We start from the raw sequence: 20,849 nt of genomic DNA, 5'->3' as shown, positions 1-20,849 counted from the left end.
GCGGCGGGACGCGGGGGGGGGGCGTCCCGGTACCGGTGTGCGCAGCCGGAGGGATTTTGTGTCAGTTCTGGGGTGTTCGCAGCCCGGCGACAAACACGACCGCCATTCTCGGTCTTAACTACGCGGTTACAAGTGGCAGCGGGGCGTCTTTCAGGAAGGCTGGGCGCGCTGCTGCGGGGAGGACCCTTGTCTCCGTCAGACCATGTCCCCTGGCTGGGGGATGGCCTTCTCCTTCCACTCCAGCCTGCTGTTTTCCAAGTGATTAACGTGAACTGTTCCTTTAACGTGCCTCACCTTCGCTATTGCAAGAAAAACAAACACCAAACAGACAAACAAACAACAGCCACCCCCACACACAAAAAAAACCAACCCAAACAACCTCAAAACACACGAGGCAAAAGTCGTATCAGTTGTGCATCCAAATGTTCCCAGAGTGTCAGAGGAAAGTAGTAGTGGCCAAGTGAAAGTGTGCTGTAAACAACACCACACCAAGCCCGACTACCACATTGGAAAGAGGAAGCAACTTGTACCTCCGCTGTCCCCTTCCAGAGGAATACAAACATGGTTGAGCTCTGTCATGCAAAAGGAGGATTGTGGGGTCATTACTGACAGACATCTGGCACCAGACCTTGGGACACTTATTTGTTTAGGACCATGCAAGAATGAAAGAGGTCAAGATCAGCATGAAAACACAGTTTGGTCAGCAATGGAGGGAAGCTTGAAGGAAGCGAGTCACCATGTGGTTATACTCGAGGAAGGTGGTTATGGTAGCTGTCAAATCAATTCAAGCTTGAAGACTCGTGTTGGCCAGAAACCAACGCTTGAACCACAGTCAGTCATTTGGAGGCTTCTGGGACCTGTAGCTTACCTAATGGTTGCTCTTCCAGGGTGAGCAAGCTGGTGGCCTCAGTGCTCAGCGGAGGGTGGGCAGCCAGTGCACCCACCACCGTTCGGCTGGGATTCTGGGGTTTCCAAGGGCTGTGCCTTCTGCTGTCCACGCAGGTTGTGAGGCTGATTGCCACGCATAGTGGCTTGCTGCCTGAGGAGCAGCAGAGCATAGATGAGGCTTGTACACTAGCCCAGCTCTCAAGCACCATCCGTAGTTGATGGCAGAGAATAATTTTTCCCCCTAGAGTAAAAAAAAAAATGCACCAAGAATTGCTCAGACAAAAAAGCTTCAAAGTTTACAAGAAGGCTATATTACACTATGTTGCTTATTGAAGCACTTAAATTTGTCGAAGTCAGTTTAAGGAAAACTATTTTATTGTGATAGACAAGAGCACTGCAAGATCATCTGCCTGAAGTTTAAATGCAGGACTGTCAAAATGAAAATAACTGTTTTAAATTAAGGTAATTGTAACAAAACACATTACCAAGGATAGTTCAGACCCTAACGAAAGAATTTTTGTTACTGTTAGGGATTTGTTAATTTTAAGGAATGAAACAGTAGAAAGCCACTGCCTTGATCAGCCAGAAGGGAGACACCTTCTGCAGAAATTGTGGACTAAAGCAGTTACCTGCAGCAAGCAAGAGATAAGACCAAGTTGATAAGAATTCTGACACATGCTAGATGTTAGGTGTACAAATGATGTGACTTACAGAGATGAATAATTTGAGTTACTTAGGTAAATAACACAACAGTTTTTGTCAGGTTTTAGAGCTGGTTGGAAAACTCATATAGGTCAATATAAGTATGTAAATACATAATTTACACCTTTCGTATGAATACGATCCACAGAATCAGTAAAACCTTTAGTAATGCAACCCCTCCTAAATACAAATAGGAGGAAATACATGAATTTAACATCCTTTTTGTCCTGGTTTGAGGTAAAACAGAACCAATATTCAGTAATTTTACTTTTCAGTTAAGCCTCTTCTAGCTTGCTGAAATTAACAGTGTATTTTTCAGACAGTATCCGCTTCTAGCAGATAAGGTCTGATATTTATAGTGAATACCAAGGAATGGTATGCAGAGAGGCTCTTGCTTATACTGCTACATATATTGATATAACAACCAAGGTTAGCTAACTTTGTTATTTGCCCTGTTGGAGGGTCAGAAGCAGAAAAACGTAGAGAGGTCACACCTGCAGGGAGGAGTGGGCAGGGCAGGTGACCCAAACCTGATCAACAGGATATTCCATCCTGTCTGCATCATGCTCGATATAAAAGCTGAGGAATCAAAGGGGTCAGCCCTCTCTTTTTCAATGGCCAGTGTCTGAGGAGGACTCTGTTTATCTGCCTTTGATCCTGCTCTGTCTGTTCCTGAATCTAGATCCAGAATCCAGTTCCCGTCTCTGAGTCCAGTCTGGGACTTTCCCAGTGCCAGCCAGTGACATGATTGTCATCCTGGGAGTTCCATAATTTTCTTATTAATATTAATATTTCTTTTTGTTATTTTATTATTAATATTTCATTACAGTAGTTTTGTTTTATTTTCAACTCAAAAGTCTCTCTTTCATTCTTCTCTTACTTGCGATAGAAGTTAGAGGCCATCTGTCATTCGTTCTAGTTGCCAGTCCAACCCAAACCATGACGCCTTTCTGTTTATGGAATCTCTCCCACAAACTCTTATACTTCGTCCATTTGGAGATATATAAAAAATGCTCAGGGAAAAAAGGAGATAGGGGAACAAAAAGGAAAAAAAAAGAGCAAATAAATGAATTTGAGCAATTCCAGTTGCTTAGCTACAGAATGCACTCAATTCTTATTAACCATCCAAAAAGCAAAACATCAATAAAGAGGGCAGATGTTAGTCAAACTCCTCTATTTTTGCTATCCAGCTTCCCCTCTTCAAGGTCCTAATTATTCACGGAGATACAGTGACTTCCATCCTTCTCCTTTCTTTGTTTCTCCTCCTTCCTACCCCTATGTAAGAAATCATGTATAGAAAGTAGTTTTATTCTGGTAGAAAACATCTTTCCAGGCTGCTGCTTTGGGTCATGTGCATGATTTCATTTTGATGATACATGTTGATTTTTAATCTGTAGTAACATCAACAATAGTAATCAACTTCTGTTAACAAATGAAAGTAAAGTAGTATTCCCATAAGTCCAGTAAGTTGTTTTAGCCATTAGTACAGGAATTAACAAAGAATCCCTGTTCTTTCAGGGAAAGAATTGATGGAGGAAGTCCAGGTTTTCCTTTCACATGGCAACTACTACTTTGCCTTTTGCATGGTTATTGTTGTGACAGTTTCTCCATTTAAATATTCATCACTGCACATACACTGTTTCTTTTGCAGGTGAAGGCCACAGATCTTCGGACACTTTAAATATGAGAACAATTTCCTGGCATTCCTCTGAGTGTTTAGGGCAGCTGCACCATTTAGAAGATGGTCATATTCTTCAAGATTGTCTGCATGGTAGAAAGGTATGATTATACTTGTATTAAGTATATTCTTAATAGCTTATTTTAGCTATCAAGAGTAACTAACTGTGAGCATATGACAGAATGAACGTTAGCATAAATTAATAATCAGACTCAGTGCTAGAGAATTTTACCAACAGTACTATCAAGATTATGAAATTGTTGTCATATATGGTTCCATTTGCGGATACACAGCACCTCTATCCTCTTCACAGTTGCATGCAGCCCAGCATGTAAGATGACCTTGGAGAGCTGCCTTGTGGTTGCTAGAAGGTTCTGGAGCAGGCAACATTGTTTCAGATTAATTAAGTGATGTATACATGCTTGCACCTCCTATGAACATCCTTTTCCCAGAAAGGCATTTATGTACAGAGTTTTCCATAATCCATTACTATCGGGTAGTCTGCTATATAAAGTTTTTGTTTTGGTTTTGGTTTTTTTTTTCCTCCAGGGCTTCAACACCACTAGTTTTCATATCCAAATTAATACGGTTAAACCTACCTCCTTTCCAGTGAGGATCAATCCTTAGCTTTTTTTCACAGTTGCATGATATAGCTAGAGGTGTGAGATGTCTTTCTGCTTCCTGTCTGTAGCAGATATGCTTGGCTGTGTGCTCACTGATATGAATTGTTTCGTGAACACAGCAGTTAAAAATACTGGCCTAGACACAAGTGATAACCCCCATTCCCTAAGTCTTTGAAATATGTCATAAAGTGCTATTCCCCAGCACACGCCCTTTCATTGGTGTTTGAGAAATGAAAGTGGCTCACATTTAGTAACCTTGCTTGGAGTCACAGCAATGTGAGGTGGGCTTGAGATTCAAGCAGAATAAGTTTCTGTTTTGGTAGGATGCGAACTGATCTCCTAATTGCAAACTTGGAAGAAGTCTGCATTTTTAGTTATGTTTTACTTTGTAGCCTTCTTGGCTTCTTCAGTTTCCTTCATCTAGATTCTTTTGGTGGAGTTTCTCAGCTGCTTTGGAAATCCCCTTTGAAGGTATGGTTTCACAGTGGTTTAAAATAATGGGAGTTGGAGCTGCTGTGATCCTATCTTCTTTTCTGCCATATCAGCCAAAACCTAGCCCCACTCAAAATACATATCCTGGGCTGCATCAAAAGAAGCGTGACCAGCAAGTTGAGGGAGGTGATTCTGCCCATCTACTCCATTTTGTGAGACCGCACCTGGAGTACTGTGTCCAGCTTTGGAGTTGTCAACACAGGAAGGACATGGACCTGTTGAAACAGGTTCAGCAGAGAGCCACAGTGATCACAAGGCTGGAGCACCACTCCTATGAAGACAGGCTGAGGGAGTTGGGTTGGTTCAGACTGGAGAAGGCTCCAGGGACACCTTATAGTCGCCTTCTACTATCTCAAGGGGGCCTGCAGGAAAGCTGGAGACGGACTTTTTACAATGGCATGTAGTGGTAGGATAAGAGGTAATGGTTTAAAACTGGAAGAGGGTGGATTTAGGTTAGATTTTAGGAATAAATTCTTTACTGCGAGGGCGGTGAGACAGTGGAACAGGTTGCCCAGGGAAGTTGTGGATGCCCCTTCCCTGGAAGAGTTCAAGGCCAGGCTGGATGGGGCTTTGAGCAACCTGTTCTAGTGGGAGGTATCTCTGCCCATGGCAGAGGGTTGGAACTCTGTGGTCTTTAAAGTCCCTTGCAGCCAAAACCATTCAGTTTTCTGAACTAGGCCACCACAGCACTGCACAGGCAGTGGGATCTTTGTGTGGTAAAATAGCTGCACCAATTGTTACTCACAGGTCTTTCTCCACACCCCTGCGAGAAAGGGATTTTTCTTTCACAGCAGAAATGGTTTGTGTTGCATCTTTAACCAATTCCTTCTGGCATAGTAAAGTATTCATGACATTCCTGTCTTAGTAGAATTTTACACCATAACTAATACTGACTTATGTTACACATAGCTTTTATTCTGTATCAAGCGACAAATACAAGTGACACATGACATTTTAAGGACAGCAGGACAGCTTTTCTGTAATAACAGAAAAGCTATCACCCATGGGAATAAGCTGTCTTTTTCTGAAAGTGTATTACAGTTTACTGGCATCTCAGCATGCTTCCAGGATATGGGTGAGAATATTTATTGTGCCTAAGATGTCACTACCTTACCTTACCCCTAACCCCCTGATTGTTCTTGAGTTGGATTTGTGCTTGTAGACAAAACATAATTAATACATGATCCAAGTTATAGAATTTCACTGTTATGCAATTAGCACAGTTCATTTCAGTGTCTATGTTTTCAGGTTATTTACCTTAGCATATCTTTTTAATAGCGGTAGTGATTCATGTTTATCATAGTATCTGGCATTAAAGAAAAGGATTATTACTGTTCTTAACATTCAGAAGCTCTTCTAGTCAAAGAAGCATTTTCCTTTTTAAAGCAGTGAAGCCTTAAAGACTGGATCTAGTAGTCTTTCATGAGGTGAGATAGTTATATATTAAGGACACTTCTGCCTATGCACTAAGTTACTTTACTGATTTCTTCCATTTTCTTACCTTCATTGTAAACAACTTCCCCACCACACTTAGCAGTTTGATTTTTCTCTTTCTACTCTTCAATTAATTCTAAAATATGTCCTGAAGACCTCAAAGACCACAATACTAGATATAATACAACACCAAAGATTTTCTTTCTCCTCAGCAGATGTTACATGCAGCAGGCATAGCCTAGTTTGCCCGCTTTTCGTTCATTTTGTACCCTTACAGTTATTCCATTTCATTTTGCATTCTCCCTTCTACTAAGAAGCCATCAATAGTAATTTATGTAGGTAAACTAGTCATTATCCTGTCACTTAAATACTGCATTTTTCTTGCCGCCTTCTTCACTCCTCCTAGCTCTTTTATTTACCACACCCAGAAAGCCCTTCTCCTCTTCACTTGGGCCTCATCAGCCTGCCAGCTGCACAATACTGAAGACTGGGGAGATGAAGATTTTGAAGAAAACAAAGGTGACAAAAGAATCACTTCTTTCCTAGACATTGCTAAAAGATAAATAAAAGAAAAAGATGTGTGGAAACTGGAATTGTGGAAGAAAAAAAATCCTAGTGGCTAGTTAAATAAATTGACTAGATATGACCAACTAAGCATAGGTTTTCTAATAATTTATTTGTATATTTCTTATATTATTTATGCGATCCCTTAAAAATATATAAGTACATCAGCTCCAAGTAAATTATTTTCAGTTAAAACAAAATATAACAGCTTTAACTGGTACAAATGTATGCATAAATTTTCTTAATTATATGAGTTTAATTAATTTGAGCAACAAACTGATAATTGTCAAGTATGATTGAAGACTTTACTTAAACCTCATAGTACAATTAAATAAACTCATAAATTTCTGCCTTGTCTGGATAGAGTATCTGGACATGATTTGAACATTTGCATAGAAACATTGCTGAATGTTTTGTTGAAAAGATCGAAGAAGTAATTAAAACAGTGGCATTTAAATGGTTATAAGAGGGCTTTAAAGTTAACATCCATCAGGACAGCTGAGAAAAGTTCACAATTTTCTCTAGGCTACTGTATTGTTTGGTCTGTCTAAATTGCCATTGATTTGTTAGAGGCGTTAATTCTCTCCAAAAGCAGCTGCAGGGCATAGACCTTGCCTGCCTTATAAGCATAGCATCTGTTAATTTTACCTTCTCAATGTTTAGCTAGAGGAAGTGTAAACTGAGATTGAGGTAAACTTTTTCTTGTTTCTTGGGCAGTAACCTTTGGTATTTTCAAGATAAAGACAAACTTGTGAGTATTTCTTGCAGAGACAATAGTAGACTGCTTTAGACTATTTTCTGCAGTAGAAGAAAGAAATTAATTCCTGGAGACTTACTTAATCACAGTAAGCACTTATGTGTTTGTGGATAAAAGTAATAAATCTAGCATCCAGAGTTAAAGAAGACACTTATAGTAATGATCTCTCAAGCCACAAATAGTCTGACACAAATTGTCAGATGATTGTTTTAAACATAGCTATTTTCTTGTTATCATACCATTTTTATAGGTTTTTTTTCTTTGAAGTCAGAATGATCATATATGCAGTAATTCTTTCAGAGTATTTTTAAATAAATAAGTAACTTTTCTATTGAGAAGAAGAGGAGCTTCTCATGCAGCCAGTTCTAGATTTTTTATTTGTTTAGTCGAGCTTTGGAATCCAATTATGAAAGAAGTAGACTGTTTTCTCTAAATCGCCTGTGGTATCTTCATTCTGCGATGATACGGCCAGTCTTTAGTTTCTTATAGTTTTGGCGTGTCTGGAAAGGGAAGGACATTTTCTGATACAAATGGAATGTGGATGACCTTTCTTAGCTATGAATTTATTTATCTTTGACCTATGGTTTCAATTCTTCCCATTCTGTTTTCAGCACTCTCAGATTGTTCTGCTCGTGAACATGCAATTACATTTGTTACTGTAATTACTTAATTTTGTAGCCTTAGCCTATGTCCATTTTAGAATCTGACAGTTTTAGATCTGTGGGGGTTTTGGGGGGGTTTGTTTTGGTTTGGGTTATTTCTTTGGTTGTCTTCTGGTTTGGATTTTGGTTATTTTTGTTTGTTTTGGTTTTGGGTTTTTTTGTTTGTGTGGGTTTTTTTGGAGGAGCAGGTGGAGGGGGTATGCTTAGTACATACAAAAGCTGAGAGACTAGACCTACCAATGACAGATTTCTTGCTATTTTAATTTGGGAATCTAGTAAAGCCTTCTTTGTTGCTGATGGTAGGAAGTGGTAACTGTTCTAACAATGACCTCTACTAAGTTCTGGGTTATAGCTGTCTATCATACATGCGTATTCAGTTATTCTACGAGGTAACTTAAAGAAAACTTTTAAAAAGTGAATTATATACTGTAAATTCTCAGGTGAAATGAACAAGTGCCTATAAAGATTTATGTTTGAAGTAGCCTATACTTGAACTAGCAGGCTTTTTGGTGCATTACTTGAGGCTGGAGCTAAATACAGTAAGGCCTGATTCTAGATAAGTAGGTAAGATTAGTAAAGCTTTTATAAATAGATCAATATATTTCTAGTATATTAACTCTTACATTGAGGCTATGGTAATATTTGTTTTTAAATGGTCTCACTTTTTGAAGTTATGATATTCATAATTAACTGATTTTGTTAAGTGTTCTAAATTTACTTTCTAGTTCTAATTTTATTTGAAAATTAGCTCATAAATTAAAAATTAACAAATAAATTATAGGCATATCTAAGTTTTTGGCCAAGATGAAAGGAATCAAGAGAAGCTGAAGAAAGGTGGGGAGCAACAGTCAGCTAAATAAAATTAATTTGAAAATACTGTAATCTCCAAGCCTTACTGAGGCTACTTGGTTTGCATGTGATAATCGTCGCTGTAAGCAGCCTACGAATGCCTCACCTGGAACAGTGATTGTGTTTCCTGGTCCTGTACACCAGAGCAGTTCCAATGTGGGTGGCAAACCATTGCTGAGCAACAGCAGCATCTTCAAACTGTTTCTACCTTCCACCATTTTTCCTTTAGGACAGGTTGTGCCTTCCTGCAATGTTTCCTGAGTGCTTCAATTACCCAGAAAAGTATATGGGCTCAGTAGCAGCATCCAAGATGGGACACAGCTTATTTTATCACCTATCACATTGAAAATCTATTCTGCCTCTTTCAGGTTTTGCAACAGTAATATCATATAGCTATTGTTCATTTGGCCCCTTTCTTGCTTCTCCTGTTTGCATGCTGGTGTACCATGAGCTTCTAGTGGTCTCCTTCTTGATCAGTCCTCCCAGATTCGTCTGGCTGGCCAGCTGGCCTGATTGGTAGAGCGCTGGGCAAATCCACATGGCAGGTGGAGTGTCACAGCAAAAGGCACGGTACTGGGCAACCATCAGGGAATATGCACTTTTGCTTAATGAACTTCAACCATAAGGCATTTCCTGTGCTGTAGAGCCTCATTTGTGGCCATCTGTTACAGAGAACCTGCTTTTCATTTGATAAGCTTTATTGTTATGTGACCTTATACATAAAATGCCCATTCTGTGTAGCATATCACTATATAGATGTTATAATTCCCTGGATGTTAAGATGCCTAAAGTGACATAACTAAATGGTGCAACAGTAGCAGCAGAAGTCTACAAAATGTTAATCTGCAGAGATGTTTTCTTTTTTGTTTGTTTCTTCAATTTTAAGTAAGCAAGTTTTTTTTATCCTTGTAACTTCTCTGGTAATGAAACGGAATCCTGTTATCTGACTCCTGTTTCTTCGTGGTGACAAAGTCTACTATCTGTTGTCAGTTGACCTTGGCTGGCTGCTAGATGCCCACAGAGCCGCTCTCTTACTCCCACTTGTCAGCAGGATGGGGACAAAATAACATGAGAAGCTCATGGGTTGAGATAAAGCCAGAGAGAGCACTTCCCAAGTACTGTCACAGGAGAAATGGACTAAACTTGGGAGACATTTCATTTAATTTATTGCCAATTAGAGGTGGAAGGTGAGAAACAAATACAAAATACCTAAACCACCTTCCCTTCACCCCCCTGTTTTTTTGCTCTCCTTTGGTCTCCCAACACATCTACCTCCTCCCGCAGGGGGATGGGGAATGGGAGCTGGGACCAGTCCATAACAGCTCCTCTGCCACTCCTTCCTCCTTGCACTCTTCCCCTGCTCCAGGGTGGGTCTTCCCCATGGGATGCAGTCTGTCACAAAGTGCTCTAACATGGGTTGTCCATGGGCCAGAGTGTCTTGAGGGTAAACCTGCTCCAGCATCGGCTGTCTGTGGGCTGCAGGGAAATAACACTTGCACTGAAGTTTCTCCCAAAAGCTGCAGGGGGAATCTCTTCCTCTGCACCTGGAGCACCAACTATCCCCTTCGCTGATGCTGGTGTCTGCAGGGCTCGTTCACATATTTCTCACTTCTGTCTCTCAACTGTTGCGTAGCATTTTCTACTATTTCTTAAATAAATTATCCTAAAGGTGTCACCACCTTGGCCAAGGCACTCAGCTGTGCCCTGCAATAGGCCTGTTGGAGCTGCTCTGCAGTCCACCTTAGCTACCAAAATGTTGCCTTGTAGACCCAATACATGAAGATACTGGGACACTTTCACAATGAGAAGACACCAGTATCTCCAAAAAGTTTCATACTGTGCCTTGACTTGAGCAGCTCAGGCTACTTGGGAGCTGGTACTCCAACATTCTGAGAGTAAGAAGTTTTTTCTGGTGGCTGGCAGTAGCTGGAGGTGTGTCCATGTGTAAAGGCAACACTTCTGAGCCTCAAAGGTGCTGTGTGGTATTTGTTCCAGGTTTGGATAGTCCTTCCAAAGCACAGCTCAGGAGGCACAACTCAGTACTGATTTTGTCCCACAGAGGGCCATGAATTGCACGTGCACCAAGATGTGGGTTATGCAACAGAGATTTAGCAATTATCGCTTCCTTTTGATGGCTTTAACAAATTTGCTCCTCCATTTCCTGAGGAAGTCCTAGTAAATTGCTAGCAGTGTGGCAAGACTTCAAGTGATCTGATAACTGCAAATAAGAACACTGTATTGTATTGCAGGAAGTTGCACTCCTATATCCTTGCATTTACATGTGTAAAATGTAAGCTCTGTAGCAGCAGCAGAAAGCAGGAGGTATGAAGCTGGCACTGGGAACAAGCTGTGCCCAGCCTGTCTTTCCATCAGAGGAGGTGGGAATAACTGGCCTCTCCATGACTAGCAGAACTTCCCATCCTTCTTTAAGGCATACAAGATCTGGCAGGAATTGGCAAGAGGTTTCATCCTCTTTCAAACCTGAATAAGCCTCAGTGTTTGAAATTTAAAACAGTCTCCCAAAATGGATGGCAGTAAGGAATCGGGAACTGTGTATTGTTTTATGTATATGTTTGTAAGTTTGGGCACGGGCTTGCTTCTAGCATGATATTCAAGACAACAACATGAGTCAACTTGTGTTGGGATGGTGGCAGATTCTGGATTTTTCAAATTAAGTGTGCAACATTACTGGACATCTTGTCTAAGTCCCTGCGGTATGGCTCTCTAGGTGCAGAACAGAAGTAAAAGCATTGATGTATATCAGAGAGATTTCATCAAGCTTAGTCAATTATTATGAAACAAGAAGATGCAATAATATTTTTTGTTAAAGAAAAGCCTCAATGGAAATTAATGCCTTTATATTCCTGGCAGAAGCGCATTTGGCCATTCTGTGTTTTTAAATGGGGAACATTCAGAGATTAGGATAGCACATATTCCTCTGCATACTGGGTAAAGCAGCAGTGTTGTGGCATTTCAATGTGTGACTGCCTTCAAGAGGCCTTTAATCATTTAAAGAAACTGACAACTTAAAATTTGGGAAGTGTCAGATCAAGTATACGTAGACAGCTTTAATCCAATCTTTTAGTTGGGAAGTACATATGAAACTAGAACTAGAAATTCTACAGCAAAAATACCTCTACAGTTTTTGGCATATCCATTTAAAAAAAGGAAAAATATCTAACCCCCAAATCTTTGCTATTGAAGTAACTGATTAAGTAACTAATTTTTAAAATTATTATTATTTTTTTATTTCCTCATTTTTTTCATTGAAGACATGGGGAATACAATAACATGCCAGATTAGTGAACCATACTAGGTGTCTTTATTTGAAACAAACCATTAGTGCTCAGTTAATTAGTTCTCCTGATCTTTAGGTGCAGTATATGGTATCATGATGTCCTGGTTTGAGGAGGTCAGTTAATTTTAATGTCATATGGTATACCAAGCAGTTTGGTATCCTTAAGTCCTTGAAAATATATGCTGACATTAAGAAAGCACATGCATATGTATTCAAAGGGAGAAAACTACCACTTATTCCATAGATTACAGAATTTTATTCCCGAGCTCCAGAAATGAGATGAATGTTAAGACTAGTGAGAAAGACAGAGTGTCTCAAGATATCAAGAGAAGTATGTGCATTGCCTTGCTTTGGTACACTGTTGCTGTGAAAAAATTCCAGAGCTGTGTTTATGAAAGTGTGAAGGTAAATAGTGATTGTGAATTGCTTGTAATCATACAGATGTGTGAGACAGATCTGGCAAGTAAGCAAAACTTTCTTGGATGCAGGAACAGAAATGGATTATGCTGTGATGCGATATCCTATAGTAGACAGTAGAGATATACTGTCAAAGCGATGCAAGTGAGGATTTCTCATACTGGTTTTTAAAATAATATCTATTTTAAAAATGTTTTTTACTCAGCATATCACGGTCATGTGAGATAAGTCAAACCTAAAAAAAGCTTGTTACGACTGATGGTTTCAGAACATGGATTCTCCTGTTGGAAAATGAAGATACTGGTTTATAATAGGCAAACCAAGGAACTGAAACGGCTTGACATAAATGGTTATGGTAAATAAATAAATAAATAAGTCTTAAAGTAATTTCTCTACTAGATACAAAATATTTGCTGTTGCAGTGCTGTGGTTTGGGTTTTTTTGTTTATTTATTTATTTTTAATTGTTTTAACAATCAGCAGTTCAAAAAAAGCTGGGGGGATCGTGCTTGTAAATGACAGCGACAGTATGTATGTGTCTACCTTTGTTAGAGAAGCCTGGGTTATCATATGAATATATGTTGCTTTCTTCAATACACACTAATTATTTCACATCTTTAAAAGACCTACGATTCTGAAATAATTGTATTACGCAAAAGGGAGCACTTTGGAAAGCTGCTTGCAGAGGATAATGCTGGTTCTCCTTTGTATTTACAAAGCATATCTTCACCAAAAATGAACCAGAATATGATATAGTTTCTTCCTTTTGGAAGAATGCACCCTTGAGAGTCATTGGGGGAGGGGCAAGAAGTTCGAGTAAAGAAGGGAGAGGTAAGAGTAATCAGAAAAGGTAGTAAATCCATTGTTTGGGTTTACGCGATTAATTACTTGATTGACATTTAAAATATCAATTTAATTCTTTGGTCTCTTATTTAGAAATAAGATTTGCACATGCATTTTTCTTGTATGGGAAGCTAGGCACTAAACTGTTAGATCTCTCTAAGTTCTGATAAACTTTTCATAGAAGATTTAACCTTTTCATTATGAACTCAGATATTATCTTCATTTTGGGGTAAAGAAGGAAATCCTAAAAGGTTATTTTTTCCAAGAAAATTCTTTTCCAATGAGTGAGAATTGGCACATGGGACATGGACAATAATTAGAGAATACTGCAGACTGCCAAGAGTAGCTAGAAATTTGAGGAATGATGATATAAAAGAATGGGCAATCTGAAACTTGTGAGACTTCAACTGTCAGCTAGAGTGAATTTTTGTATAAGAAACAGACATGATCACTTCCATGGCTTTGAGGATCATGTTAAAGAACTGAACAGCCATTCTCTGACATATTAAGAAAAGCAGTGCTATCATTTAAAATCTTACGGAATTGTCTGTTTCGTGCTTATATGGAAGCTCTAACTAAGCATGTGATCATGACTTCCCAAATTTTCATTTCCAATTTAAATTGCCTCCAAGATGGATTAGTCCCTGTATTGTGTCTTACTTTGTACGGCAAATTATACTGAATTCTGTGGTTTGTACTATCCTGCTGGTCATTCTTAATAAGAAAAGAGATTATAGTGACTAATACTGCACAACATAAAAAAAAAAAATCCATTGTGCAGCAGTTCCACTCTGTGAAGCTGTTGGTAAATTGAAAAGAATACATTTTCACTTAGGGATTCTTGATTATTGTATAGCTGTTGTGCTAAAGTCTGTCTTCAGTGAATTCTAGTACTCCTCTGTGTGTGCAATCTGTGATGCAGTTGTTAATATATAAAATGTCAATGTGTGAAGTCATTGCATTAGTAAAAATAAGTAATTAGTAATATTTGAAATGAAAACTCAAACTTCTTTAATACAGTAAATTTTCTTAAATTAGTAACCTTCCTTCTTACTTCTTCAAGTAACCTGTTCTTCAGTGGGAATTCTACTTGGAAACTAATTCCATGCAGGCATCTTCTCCATGTTTTCAAACTCTTTTTCAAGTATGCAACTGATGAGTTTCAGTTTATGAAGTAGTATGAGGGTTTAGTTTTGTCTGAAATAGTATTTGCTATGGAAACTAATAAAATTCTGGAAAAAGGGCACATAATTTACAAATGTTACAAAACAAACTCTAGAAAACCATAGGTGGAACAATCAGGATTTGTCAAAACTATAACCATGGGTGTTCTTCAGTGACAATGTAGCTTTTTTTAACAGTTCTGTAAACTTGGAACAGTTTACACTAGCTCTGCATCATTTTATTTGATAATAGCTAATCGTTGCTAACTACAGTACTGTGATGGTGGTCTTCTTTGCTATATATATAATGCCTTCTTTGAGCCTCACTTGTCAGCTGCATTCCTTCCTCTGAGCTATGCACTGTTCGTACTGCATTGGAACAACTCAAAAATTTCATGCTAAGATTATGGGTTTGACCTGTTAAATGTGTGAGGTGTTTAACAACATCCAACACACCAGATTATCACACATATTAAAATTAAAATAAATTTGTAATATTGTTGTAACGGGTAATGCTCAGTGAACAAATAACATTTTTCTGAACAGAGGAACTGAAACCAATTACTTACACATAATGGGAATAGTTATTGTAATAGTTTTTATGTCAGCTGTTTTCACCTTTGATGTTATGATATAAGATACTAATGGTACTTGAACTTTTATTCAAACTAAATGTAGTGATTGGAGAAAATAATGTTTTAACATGTTCTTATGTTTGTATTCTGAAACTTGATTTTGTCCGATTTGTCAGTGTGCAGTAGATACAGCACAAGTGAGAATCCCACCCAGAACCAGTACAATTATTTAATTGACTCTTCAGTATTCTTTTAAAGGGTAAATTAGTTTTGCATGTCTTTAGTCTTTATAATCCTGAAGTAGTTATAATTGACTTGTAATAACCAACAGTTGCTGTTGTATAGAAGGTACTTATTTATACCAAACTAGTATATAGGTCCACTAATTACAAATCACTGCTGATGTTTAGCCTTTTGGTGGTTTTTTTTCCCCTCTTTTTTTTTTTTTCCCCAAAGAACAGGTCCATTTTCTTACAACTTCTTTCTTGTAAGTCATCAGCAACTTCCCTATGGGCCTTTTTAAAGGCATTTCTGTTAAATAAGTGTTTACTGTGTGTAGCAAGGGCAAGTTGCAGGGCAGGCATAAGTCTAGGTGAACGTTTTAGACTCATTGCACATACTATTTGTGCCAAGGTAGAAATTTAACTATCTTCAGTAGGCTTGTGTGAAGTGCATCAAACAGGCTTATGAGGCCCTATCTTATATGATCTCTGAGTAATTTCCTATGTAGAAAGTTATTCGGCAGAGTGCATGGTTCTTCGTTGTGAGTACTTACTGAAGATTCAGGGAACAGTGATCTTCCCAAATGCAAGGTAGTAGACATAAGTTAGTGCTGTACCTTTATTAAAATTGTTTATGGGCAAAGTCAACTGCCGAATGAAAGCACAGAGCTGCTAATGGGTAAAGGACCTTTGTTTCCTTACTCATTATTTCACATCGTGCTTGCAAAGTCTTACATTTTTCTAAGATGCAATTCTAGATACAACTCTAAGAACTGTATAAGCAATTAATTTTTTTTTTTTACTTGAAGGCTTATGGAAATGTTTGTAGTTCTGTGTACATGGGAATACATGTTGGTCCTGGAGAAGGCTCCGGGGAGACCTTATAGCAGCCTTCCAGTATCTGAAGGGAGCTACAGGAGAGCTGGAGAGGGACTCTTTGTCAGGGAGTGTAGCAATAGAATGAGGGGTAATGGTTTTAAGTTGAAAGAGGTGAGATTTAGACTAGATATTAGAAAGAAATTCTTTACTGTGAGGATAGTGAGGCACTAGAACAGGTTTCCCAGGGAAGTCATGGATGTCCCATCCCTGGACGTGTTCAAGGCCAGTCTGGATGGGACTTTGAGCAGCCTGGTGTAGTGGGAGGTGTCCCTGCCCATGACAGGGTGCTTGGAACCAGTTAATCTTTAAGGTCCCTTCCAACTCAAACCGTTCTGTGATTCTATGATTCTATGAATGAGGTTCAAAATATGAATTTATCAAAATATCCTGTTATTACATACAGCTGTTAGAAATAATACAAGTGTAATATTTTTCAATAAGTTTGTAATATTATATTTTAATTTTATTTAAGTGACAGCTTTCTTTAAATATATGATCAAAACAAATTTTTTTTAAGGAGACAGCTATGAATTGATTGAAAACCTGGAAGTCATCAGCCGTCATTAATTGTTTATTTGTTAATTGAAACAATTGTCCCATTGCAGGCTTTAAAGAAAAGGAGCTACTTAGGACAATTTCTAAATTTTGAGCTACATTCTTCCTGAAGTTTTAATAAAGGCAATCAGTGACAGTTAATTTGTTATGACAGCTCACAGAAATTCACATGGAGTGTAGTTCCATGTCTGAAAGGGAATAGGGAATTGGTTTTGATGTATTCTTATGATGTGTCCAGGATAATGAAAAATCCTACTGAGCTAAAGTTATTTGCTCATATTCTTCTAAATGGCATGTATTGATATTTTCAGAAACATATACAATATTACAGTATAATGTTGATATGTTAGGATAGGAAGAAAATCGTTCAAAGTTTTAGGGAGATAATTTCTAATGAATAGTTCATAATACATATACTTTTAAATGGAGGAGTACTAAATATGACATTAATTGTGGTTTAAATAGGTTTTTTTAGCTGTGACAGCTTGTCTTGCAAAAAGATACTTTGAAGGCAGACATTTTATTAGGTGGCCAATGGACAGAATTGTCAAAGGCAGAAGTGTGCAAGTGTTGACTAATGTCTTGCCAGTGTCAAACTGGGGCCGAATTTCCTGAGTTAGTGGATTTATGGCCATCCTCTCATAGTGCAAGTGTGCCTAGTGTCCTCTGCAACAGCCAGAAAGGTTTTTGGTAGACAGGAGAGCAGCATGCTCTTCAGCTGTCATCCAGGTGTGTTTTTTTGAGGTGAGCCTTCCCTGCTTGTGTCCTAGCAAGAGAATGATACAAGGTGAGGATTCAAAATCGTTGTGGTTTGGTCTTAACCAAAGAGATTTAACTGAGAAGTAAAATTACTGAAAAGAAAATTGGTTCTGTTCTATCTCAAAGCAGGACAGAAATGAAGTTACAATGACTGGAAGTTTGACAGATGTGTTTAGAAGGAATATTTAGGAATAGCCACCTGTATAGTTTCTTTAAAAAAATGATTAAGAAGCAAATTAATTATGGTCTATGTATACTTAAGGAAAGGATTTCTGATAATAGCTAGCTTCAAATTCAGCTGGAGGAAAAGCAGCATTTTGAAAGCCATTTTTTGGGAGCTGATATTAGATGCTCAGACTAGAAATGGGGTAGCTTTTTGACAGCAATTGGAACACAGTTTAAAGCGTTCACATAAAGATTTAAGATGTAGAAGTGCCTATATGTGTGCAAGGTGCCTTACTTGCAAATATCCCCATGCATTGACAGGGGGGTTGGACTAGATGATCTCTGAAGGTCCCTTCCAACCCCTACAATTCTGTGATTCTGAAGATCACATCATTAATTCTTCTGATTGTTTTCTGCTGTATAGTGGTGTTTTAGTGAAGCCAGAAGTTAGAGATGCTATCTGTGGTAATACAAATATAACACAAAAATCACCTTAAGGATTGCAAAAAAATACTCTGTAGTTGGTGCTACTCTTTCTTTATATGGCTGAAGACTAGAAATACAGAAGGCTGATTGCTGATCTTTATACAGCTTTACTCAAAGTAGTTGTAAACCAGGCTTAGTCCAAGATCCATGCAAAACATACTGGGCTATTTACATATGTTTGCTAGAACAGTGGATGCTATTATTTTTATGGAAGAGTTGCTTTAATGTCTACCAGTTGATTTAGTGATGGCACAGCAAAAGTTAAAAAGTGATGTTCTGGTTTCTGTTTTAGCAGGTGATCTGTGAGTGCATAATATTTAAAAGAAAAGCTTTCCTATTGCCTGTGTTCACTGCTGAATGTCTGTTCTTACCTTGGTGTATACACAAATGTAGTAATTATTCCTGATATTGCTAATTTTAGAGTATTTGATGTATCAAAACGGATGTATCAAAATGGAAACTCTGCAAAATGATCCATGGACTGAATAAACAAGCTGGTTAAAAGAGGTGTTTCTTGCTGTTTGGATTAACTTGCCATCAATCATAGAACACAAAAGAGGTCACACACAAGTTGATAACGTTATACTTTATATAAAGGTGTGTTGACATTGGCCAGCAACTGAGCACCCAGCAAACCACTCACTCTCCTGCCTACCTCTCCCCTCCCCCCGGTGGGATGGGGTACAGAATTGAGAAAGCAAAAGCAAGAAAAAGTTATGGGTTGAGATAACAACAGTTTAGTGTGTGAAGAAAAGAGGGGGAAAAAAGAACAAGTGATGTAAAGGCCGTTACTCGCCATCTCCAACAGCACATCAATGCCCTGCTTGTCTCTAAGCATTGTCTACTTTGGAAGGACTGCACACCCAGCTTTTACTGCTGAGCATGTCGTTATATGGCATGAAGTTTCCATCTGGTCCTGAGTGTGCCTCTGTCCCAGACTCTTGGTCACCCCCTGTCCCTGGGGACACGGAGTGAGAAACAGAAAGGGCCTTGACCCTGTGCGAAGTCAAAACCACTGATGAATTTGGCTATATCCAAAACACTGGTGTGTTTTCAGCACTGTTTTTGTCACAAATGCTGAGTACAGCACAATACGGGCTGATATGAAGAAATGTAACACTATCCCAGCCAGAGCCAGAACAAATTTCCATTTACCCCCCACACAATGTTTTTAGACTATCATGCATAACTCTATTATTATGCTGCAACTTATTAGAGAGCCTTAACATCTTTACTGCTAGTTGCTACTTCCTATTTTCTGTATGCATAGAGCTTTATTAGATACCTAAAGTGCTTTCAAGCACAGTTCTGTTATGCAAAGTATGTTGCAGTTTGTGCACGGTTCACTGAGACAGCTTCCTTTGAAATTATCCCCAGCTGCATTGCGTTTATACTGAGACTTCTGCAGTGCAAAGGTGCTTTTGCAGTCGTGCCTTGGAGAGACAGTCTAGATAAGGAAATTGTATAAACCGCAGAGACAGTTAGAAAGTGCTCTTAACTTTAATAGATTGGAAGGGCTAGAAGGACTGTCACAAATCGTTAGTGTAGAGGAACTGAAGCTGGCATTAGTAGTTACTTAATATGCAGACATTGATTATGGATTCACAATCCAACATTGTCTAGGTCTGAATATTGAGGGCATTTTAGATACTGAAACCAACATTATGTATTTATCTTTTGGGGTTGTTTGTGCTATGTTTAGAGTTGGGGAACTTTTTAAAATACTTTAAACAAATGTTACCTGCCCATTAACTCCTATTACCTGTGGGAAATTTGCATTTTTACGTCCAGATTATTCACGGCATTTCTTGAAATCAGCTAAAATCTCATCAAAACTTTACAGATGTGTGTCTGTAAGTTCAAAGCACAAATGTGGTGAAATTTAGACATCAAAGTCTGCTTTCGGTTTTTGAGGAACTCTATCTAAATTTAAATTACCTTAGTTATGACTATATTCTCCTTCTGCAACACCAGCAAATCTATAAGAGTTACTTTCCACTGGTAAACAGTAGTTACTTTCCCTATTCTCTTGCATTTTCCCCCTCCTAGATGATGAGATTGGACGAAATGAAAAAATCATTTAGGTAAAAAAAAATATTAATTGACAAAAAAAAATAAATAAAACAACACTCCAATAAGGAGCATCTAAAAGATATTTTGATGTGGGCAATTAACATTTCCCCTGGTAATGGTAATTTCCCTCTCTATTAGAAGCCAAGAAGGACAAGTTGCATTCAAGATTAACCAGTGCTCAGATTCTGTCTCCTTTTTCCTTTTTCCTGATGTCCCTTATGTCTCTTTCATATGGTAAATCATCCAAAGAAACAGCAATGCGTGGTGCTGTTTTCAAGGTTGATTTGAGCTGTTCTTAGTCCTAGATAAATAGTCAAAGCTAAATAGGAAACAGAAAAATATAGCAATCTCTGTAACAAATAAAAACTCTCCTGTATCAAATATTTTAGAGGGATAAAGGGAAATATATAGCTAAGAAAAAGTAAATTTTATTTTCAGTAACTTAAAGGCCTTAGTACTAGGAATTTATTAAAAAACAAAACAAAACCACAACTGAAAAAAATCCCGAGATCTCAAGTCCCCAAATCCATTTCCTTCAGTATCTGCATGAAATCTTTTGTCAAACAGAAATTCAATTTAATATTACAACATCACTGGAATCATCATATATCTATATGAAAAAAATTTTTCCTTTTTCAACTATCAAAATGTTGAAGAAGATCAGTTATTAAGTCTAAATGCATACTTGAGCATTCTCCTTGTTACACTTAAATGAGTACTATGTTCTGTATGAGTAATCTTACGTACGTTGTTAAGCCAGGTTTTGT

This window comes from Calidris pugnax, unplaced genomic scaffold (assembly GCF_001431845.1).
Source record: "Calidris pugnax isolate Ruff unplaced genomic scaffold, ASM143184v1 scaffold148, whole genome shotgun sequence".
Taxonomy (NCBI): Eukaryota; Metazoa; Chordata; class Aves; order Charadriiformes; family Scolopacidae; genus Calidris; species Calidris pugnax.
This window is presented reverse-complemented; position numbering follows the sequence as displayed.